The sequence below is a fragment of the Lactuca sativa genome, chromosome 2 (genome assembly GCF_002870075.4).
Source record: "Lactuca sativa cultivar Salinas chromosome 2, Lsat_Salinas_v11, whole genome shotgun sequence".
Classification (NCBI taxonomy): domain Eukaryota; kingdom Viridiplantae; phylum Streptophyta; class Magnoliopsida; order Asterales; family Asteraceae; genus Lactuca; species Lactuca sativa.
Window position 1 is genome coordinate 57,494,416 of NC_056624.2, and position 6,871 is coordinate 57,501,286.

The window sequence follows — 6,871 nt, forward strand, 5'->3', positions numbered from 1 at the left end:
GATATGTTTTATTAGTATTTTAATCAGAATAACAAAATTATATGTAATGACTAAGGACCTACCCTCGTCCACCCGCATTATTGAGATTGTCAATACCAAGACGTCAACGGGACTAAACTGGAATGAAAATAGTTGTTTCCGTTCTTGTCCCCGAAATCAGTTATTTTTCCTGCCCTCGAATCCCCCGTATACATGGCCCCCGATCCCGCCACCGAATACCTCATCACCCTGGTCCCGCCCCCGCCGCTCCCTTCTTATAGGCTTAAAATTGACTTTTTTTTTTGCTAATATTGTTATATTTGGGCTAAAAAACTATTTTTCATAACTTTAAAAGTTTAAAATCTAGTTTTTTTAACAATTAAAAAATTAAAAATCCAAAATTACAAAATGGCAAATCCAAGAAACTTACAAATATAAAATACAATGCATCAAACGTTACAAAAAAAGAATAATAATAATACAACACGGGAACGGAGTCCTACGGATGTTTTTAACATCCATAATCAAGATGCATTACCTGACCACGTGAGCATGTTAACTTAATTTTATCACTAACAAGTTTCTATGTTATAAGTGTTGTACGCAAACAAGAAAATCACAATCAGTTGCTTGAAAATAAATCTATTTAATTCTAGTAATTTCAAAAAAAATTTGTAGCTCACCATAAAATATGAGGGCTCAATAAAAAAATTAAAAAATATAAAAAAAACATCATAAATAGATCATAAATGGTCATATGTGTTTTCCTGACCTGAAGTTTAGACTTTCGGGTTTAAAAATTTTATAGACGGTCTCGGTGTTATTAAAATTTTTGACGATTCATCATTTTTATTAACTCCGTCAATTTTTGTTAATTAAAGGGTATTTTTATCATTTCACTGCTATATAGACTATTTATGATGTTTTTTTAGTTTTTTTTTTAATTAAAATTCAAGGGTCCCACAAAATGCAAAGTCCAAACACTAACTTAACACTTCATCACCCCCCTTTCCCTTCTTCCACACACTGTCTTCTTCCCCGTTCCTCACCCTCTCTCACCACCGACAATAACGAGGCCGAAAAAAACATGCCACCATCGATTACAAAGGCATTCACAATTAAAAAAAACACAAATACAACAGAAAGAAATCAAAGAATCGTGAATCAGGATACTTGCAACTACAGTTCTTAACCATTTTACTTACAATGTTTAGCCCTAAAATGTTCAGCACTTAGAAGATCAGATACAAGTTTCTCAAGTCTCTTTGAACTCATAGATGGTTTAATCGCATCTCCCTTTAAATAAATGGCACTACTTTGACCAATCTTCCTATTTTACAAACCCTAATTCCTTCTCATTTTCTTGAATTTTGAGATCGATCGATCTTATTGAAATCCTGTGACGACGGCTACCGACTTGTTGTGTGCTTAAATACTTTTAAATGGGATCAATATCCTATTCCCAAATACACTCAAAAGGATTCGGCTTTCTGAATAATCAAAGCTCAAAAAATTGATGGGGCCAAAGACCCACTACACCCACCTGTAAAAGAAGCTCTTATGAATGAATAGATCAATGGAAGGTGAGCTACAATTTGATTTCTATGTCTAACACACACATTAACATATACAGGAAGAATAAAAACTACACCCAACACCATTTAACCCATTGACCGGAAAATGGGTGAATTTGCAACTCAATTTTTAGTGTTCGTGTGTATTTCTGTGTGTGTGAGAGAGATAAAGGGGGTCAAAAATGAGAGATGAAAGGGGTGTTTGCTTAGCTTTTTAGGGGGCAAAAGTTCTTTTTGGAAAAGTCACAAAAAGTCAGAAAAACCTGACTTTTTCAAAAAGTTCATTTTTTTACTTGTATCCAAATCCAAAAGTAGCTTTTAAAGTGCACTTGCCAAATATCTTTTGCTTTGTATCTTTTCCTAAAAGATCTTTTGGCTTCTACAAAGCTAAGCCAAACACCCCCGAAATCTGGTGTTGAGTTACACAGTAAAATCGAAGAAGCACCTGTTGGTAATTTTTTTTTGTTTACCCATGTTCATCATCTATGTTGTTCAGGTTTGTTTCCATCCAGATTCAACAATGGTAAAACCCCTGTTCGATTTTAGGTTTCTAAGTTCTAAGTTCTAACCATCAAACGGTTGTAGGCGTGGAGAGATACGGATCTAAGTGAAGAAGATGGTGGTGGTAAACTGGTAATGGATTGCTTTTTGTTGAGGAAGGTTTAAAGAGTACAAACATATGTTCGGTGTTCGAATGAGAGAGGGAGAGGAGAGATAAGGGAGGAGACCCTTTCCATATTAAATTTCTTTTTTGCATTATAAAAAGATAAGAGGAAAACTTATAAATTGTTATTGGACCATGAAATGACGAAAATGTCCTTTAAGGGCAAAAACTTTAGCAAGAATGATTTATTTTCAAAAGTTTTGAAAACATAAATATCATTTATGAAATTTTTAAACATTTGAGACTAAACTTTAGATATAGAAAAACCACATCAACTATTTATATATTTTTTTTTCTAAAAAAAAATAATAACCTTTTAAATAATGACAAAGATAAGACACGCTTGCTTGGTTAAGTTCACATATGTTTTGTTTCTTGCAAGACAAATAATGCTAAACTAGTATTTGAAATTAGAACAAATTATTAAAATCGTCACTGTGGTTTAGTCAAAATTGCGAGTTTGATCCCTAACTTTTGTTTTGCACTCGGACCGTCCTTACAGTATAATTTTGTTGCGTTTTTAGTCCCTGTCATAGTTGAAAAGACTATATTACCCTTTGTTTTTTATTTTTCTGTTTTTTATTACTTATTATATTAAAAAAAATTAATAAAACATGTGGGGCCCACCTGAACTCTTTTATCTCCTCAATGTTACCCTAAATCTCGTCCTTCCCTTTGACTGAAACTCATCTTTATCTCCCTCATTCTTCTCCATAATCGGTGTTGTCATCGGACTCATAAATCAAACACCACTGCTGCCATCATCTGGGATAAATGAAACGCAAGAAGCACCTCCCTTTGTTGAACCTAAATCGCTCCACCACCATCACCTTGGCGACTGCTTCCTTCCACCATCGTAAGTGGAGCGTTGTGTCGGAAAATGAGACAATCAAACCTATCAATGACTTGAAAGAAGCTTCCTTCCACCGCCACCGCCATCTCCTTTTCTGTAACCCCGACCACCATCATCTCCATAAAAAATCTTTGAAAATTAGACCGCCAAATTAAAAATCGCGAAGACTGTCGTTCCCCTTTTAACCCAGGTTCTTCTTAAAATCGTCTTTGATTTTTGGGATTCCATTAGATTTTTCTTTCATCTCCGATTTCGGGTTAGGTTTTGGGTTTTGATTTTCAGATTTGGTTTTGATTTCAGGATTTGATCTTGGTATGGTTTTGATTTCCGATATTTGATCTTGGGGTGTTACCTGATGAAATCGATGATATGGGTGGTGGTGGTGGTTCCGGAATAGGTGGATAGTAGTGGTGACGGAATAGGTGGGCAGTGTTGCCAGTAACCGAGTTGATTAAAAATAATTATATAAGATGATATAAACTTTAAATATTTTTTTTAAAGAAAACATTAAATATCAAAGTGTAAACATTAAGTATTTTTTAAAATAAAATTTCAAACTATATATACAAACAAAATAATGAATAAATAAATAATTCAATTTATATTAATAAAAAGAATATAGAAAAATAATTATATTTTGACCATATAACATTTTTTTAGTTAGTCAATAAAAAACAACAAAATTTGATTTTTTTTATATAGATCATTTTGTCTAAAATGACAAAGAACTTTAAAAGAAACATATTAAATTTTAATTATATGTATTGAAGGAAACATATTAACATTTGAAAATATAAGGAAACAAATTAATGACACGTTAATTATTTTCTATAACCTAAAAATTAGATAGTTAATTAAGAAAATCAAAAATTACTACAAAATGATAAGTAAAACTTAATTTTTAATAATTAACCAGAAAATTACATGTTTCCAAATACATAATAAATTGACAAGTGGCAAAAAGTTTTTTATATATTAGGGAGGATATATATATATATATATATATATATATATATATATATATATATATATATGTTGGTTTATTTTGTTTTTGCTAAGTATTGTGTGCATGTGTAAATGATTCTAGACCAATCATTTGTGTTAAATTAAGAAAGTGATTTTCCTTTAAAATTAAATAGAAAAAAAAAACAAATTAATAGGATTTCATTAAATGATCGGGCATCGAAGGGGTAGTATAGTACATTAGCATCCCCTTTAGAATAGGAAACTGGTTTTATCTTTGGCAACCGAATAACTCGTTCCCCGTTTTCTCGCACACATGAAACTCGATTAGAAAATCAACCGAAGACCTATAATCATTCCGATTTCCTTCTGTCTTCCATAAAATCAGAAGATTCAGTGAATGTGCTTTGTTATACGACTGATTAGTGAATCCTAGAAAAAGTAGAAGAAGGCATTGGGGCGTCTCGGTGAGTTTTATTCTATAAGAATGCGGAGTACAAGATCAAGTGCATACAAGTCCAAGTTCAAGAACACCGCAAATACGGTGTTGAATCTTGAAAAAGATGGTGATTTCGTTTATGATTTTTCATGTTAATCCAGTGTTTATGATTTTTCTAGGGTTTGTGTTTTTGACGAGATTTTGTTACATTTACAGGTTTTTTTTTTCTTTATCGATTTTAACATGATCAACATGCGTATATGTAATTCTTATAGAATATGAAATGTGAAATTCTAATAGAATGACTTTAGACAATTTGTTGTTTGGTTTGTGATAACTACATTCTAACAGAATACTTGTAGCATGAGGTAATATATGTAATTCTTATAGATTATTTAATTTCATGTAGAGTATATCTTAATGAGATTCTAACATAATCATAATATGATTTTCTATTCTATGTTTTTTATGGTAAATGAAGGGTAAGTAAATTCCAAATGAATGAAGGATTTGATATTCTAATAGAATGGTATTACTTAATTATTTGATTGTTTGTTAAATATTTTATTCAATCAGAATATCTTATAACATGTGTTATGTTCTTTATCAGGAATAAAATTTCTAAAACTAACAACATTCTTAAATAGTAATTGTGATCAATCTTTTATTCATTCTTCAAGTTATTCTTAACACATTCTTTCATCCATTCCTATCACAAATACAACAACAACTATGAATGGTTAAAAACATGTTACTTTCAATTCCTATCACTTTATATATCTAGTAGAATACATAGAATATGGTAGACTACATAGAACACATTATGGCAGAATACATATAAAACATTATGCTAGTTATAACTTTAATTGCCACTATAAAAAATTAAAAGCATGTTACTTGCAACTTGCAATCATATTTCTAGATGATGAAACTTAACAAACCAACAATTTGCAATTTAACAATCTTGAAATTTTTGTACAATAGAAAAAATAGTAACATTTAACAAACTATTCTTACAACAATGACATTTTATGAGAATGATCTTGAAAGAATGCTCACCTCTTTCTTGGTTTGTTTACTCTTAATTTATACCCATCATTGTTGTTTCAAGCAACCTTGCTACAGAATGCATACCACATGGTCGGCTTCTAACCATATCTTGGTGAAATATACTTGTTCTTGAACTTGATTCCAAGTCTATCTCTTGTATGTTGGCATGGGAAGAATATCACCCCTTCCTTATTCTAAAAGAGTATTGGTATACCTAATTCTAAAAGAATATGTTAAAAATTTGATTATGGAAGTATATTGCCCATACTTTCTTTGCTTGTGCTCCTTCAATGGTTTACCTGTAAGTTACAAATAGCCAACACAATTAGTTACTCAATTTTCATGAAGTGAGGTAACATAAATTAATTTCATGGCTATTCTATTAATTAGGCATATTGAAATCATATATCCATGCGATGCGATATTTGAACCAAAAAAGATTAGTGCACTTTACATAAACATAAATCGAAAACTGGACCAAACATAATTGAAAGGTAAACAACTATTTGAAAAAGTAAACATAAAACCATTTCTCAAAATATAAGAACTATCTACACTTATTAACAATTCACCGAGGACCATAGAGAAGTGTTTTTAATGGAGAAGTGACCAATTAAAAAGTAAATCTTCATTTAGGCATTTAGTCGAACACTTGGTGTTCAGAAAAAAAAAAGACTCGGATAACTAAAAACACTTTCTGAGAAACTCATATTATTATCAGAAAATAAATGGTCTGACTGAAATCTATTAGAAGAGAAGCGAGATTAGAATGTGATATTGCATCGGTTTATAAAGTGTACCTTAAGATTTATGGTGCATTCACTCTGCATCAAACGAATGAATACGGGTGGGTATGGTCAGCCAACTCACCGGGTGGAGATCCGTGATCCTCCGCTGAATCGATTTTCATGTATGGAGGTGGAAACGAGATGAAAAGAAAATTCGGGAATAAAAATTAAAAAGGAGGCGATTACATGTAGCCATGTCTCTTTCTCTGTGCCTTTTGCGTTCTGTTTGTTCCCTGCAATGGTGGTCGATGTACCAGGTGAAGAAGAACAAATATAGAAATTAAAAAGAATTATCGTGTGATAGAATATAGAAATTAGCTCAACATATTTATTTTATTTCCATAATTACATGAATTTCATTAAATGGTACCATTAACTGAAAGTGCAAAAAACCCAAACTACCCTTATTGATTTAATAAATTATTTAATTGTTTGCTAATTTGTGATTGGTTCATTGATGCACACAATACTTATTGGAAATATTTGAACCTAACTCTCTCTTTCTCTTTCTCTCTCTCTCTCTCTCTCTCTCTCTATATATATATATATATATATATATAT